This window comes from Chaetura pelagica, unplaced genomic scaffold (genome assembly GCF_000747805.2).
Source record: "Chaetura pelagica isolate M959 unplaced genomic scaffold, ChaPel_1.0 scaffold493, whole genome shotgun sequence".
Classification (NCBI taxonomy): domain Eukaryota; kingdom Metazoa; phylum Chordata; class Aves; order Apodiformes; family Apodidae; genus Chaetura; species Chaetura pelagica.
This window is the reverse complement of record NW_009952696.1, coordinates 802450-804668: the sequence shown is the minus strand read 5'-3', so window position 1 is coordinate 804668 and position 2219 is coordinate 802450.

Sequence of the window (2219 nt, the reverse complement as noted above, 5' to 3'; positions counted from 1 at the left end):
TCGGCCAGATTGAAAACCCCTGCCCCAGCAGCAGGACCGTCCTGCAGCCACCATCACCTCAGGGAGGAGGCAGCAGCCAGACCACCCAGCAGCAGGGCAGGGGGCTGCAGCACTGCAGAGCAGGAAGCACTGACTGTAGTGGAGTGGGCCCAAACTGACCTCCCAGGTCTGCAGGGGGGCCAGGGTCATACTGTGCCCAGGAACCCCCTGGCACAGAAAATCCCCTGGACCCACATCTTGGCAGGTCCAGGGCTAACCCTGGAGAAGGAGTCAACTCCCTCAGGCCTTGCTGCTTGCTGTGGAACCCCAGCCCTTGCAGTCCCCCTGGCAGGGCTTGGGGGCCAGGGCCACCCTGGGGCTGGGGCTGCTGGCAGGACCCTGTGTTGATCCCACAGGGCTGCTTGCAGCCCCCTCTTCCCTCACTCACTGAATCCAGGAGGACCCTGGAGCAGGAGCTGGCAGCAGCTCCCAGTCTCTCCTCCAGAGCGGGCTGAGATCATGACAGCCCGCTGGCTTTAGTTACCTTTTGACGGCTGTAATTAATTGTTTACTTTCTCCTGGTACGGGGCCAGCTGCTCTGCAGCGCGGAGACTCCCTGGCCCTCACCTTGCAGGGTAGGAGGGCTCGGACCCCCTGCCACCTGCCCCAGCCCAGCCCTGCTGCAGCCAGGACCCCTGGGTGTGGTGTCCCCCAGGAGCCACAGTGGCAGATCCCCAGCTCCGTGGCAGGCACACAGTGCAGGACAGCTCACTGGTAGGGGGAGCAGTACAGGGGCTGCCCCAGCATAGGCAGGGGGCTGCCCCCTCCCTTCACTCTGCCCCCAGACCTCCCCATCCCTGCCCAGGACCCTGTGGTGTGGGGCTGCCCGTGCCCAGCCACCGCAACGCTATCCCCTCACCCTTGCATCACTCAGCCTCAAGCAGGAGCCAATGCTGGAGCCAGGGACTGGCCCACTCATAGGGGACAGGACTGGCCCCCACACGTGGCAGAGACATGCTCCTGGAGTGTCCTGGGAGGTTGCAGAGCCCACGGGGGCCGGGGGCTGCGCGGGGGGCACTAGGCCATGGCACGCACCGAGAGGGTGGTTTTGCGCAGGAGGCCGTAGTGCGTGGGCTCGGCACAAGAGGGATTTTCCTGCTCAAACAGATGGGGGGAGGGAGCACGTGAAAGACCACTAATCCCCTAATCCCGGGATTATGGCTCCATTTCAGGGGCTGGGATTTGCAGTGCAGCGTTACCACTTGTGCGCACCAGTATCGAGGGGACGAGGGTGCTCCTGGGCAGAGCCAGATCGTGGGGGCTCAACCCCCCAGCACAACGCTGATCTAACCCCTGAGGCCGCCGGGAACAGCAAGGCTTTCCCACACTGCAGCATCCCCAGAACGTCAGGAAAGGGGTCTGGCACCAGGATTGCAAGGAGGGCACGAGCAGGGGAGCTGGGGATAGGGAGAGGCCAGCAACTTCCCTGGGCATGGGGGGGGGTTCAGCTGCAAGTGGCCCCTGAGCCCGGGCACAGGCAGGAACCTGGCATGGGGCCACGTACAGCATCAGTGCCCCACTTAACTGCCAGGAGCTGCCCGGGAATGACGAGAGCGAGCTGCACAGCTCCACTGTCAGGCCAAGGGTTGGCACGGCACAGCCAGACCACCCCCTTGTCACCTCTGCACCCCCCTTCCCGGGATGGAGATCACCGAGTTGTGTGCGACCCCGAGAGCCAGCCTGGGACACACAGCATCCCTGCCAGCTGCCCTCTGCCACCAGAGAGCCCCCCGAGCACATCCCTGCTCCCAGCCCCAGGCACTCCCCATGCCACGCAGTCCCTGGGTAGGGGACACTGTCCCCACAGCACTTCCCGGTGGGTGTCCCAGCATCCCTCGCCGGTGCTGTTACTGGCAGAAAACCTCCCACGAGCGTGACATGTGCTGGAAGCACTGGGAAACCTCCTGAGGGGGCAGCTGGGAGGGGAGGGGAGCGTTGCCCACAGCCATCCCACCTTGTGCAGCTCCCGGCGGAGGGCAGTGGGCAAGGGAGGCGGAGCACCCCACAAGCAGAACCCCTCTCCCATACACACCCCTTTGCACCCCACGTCTAGTGCCTGGAGTGGGGACTGTGGGGGTCCAGCCCTGGCACCCCACGAGGGGGCTCCTCCTGCCCCGCCTCTCTCCCCGCACTCCAGGACCCCCAGGGATGCCGCCAGTGACGGTGGGGGCCCCCCGACC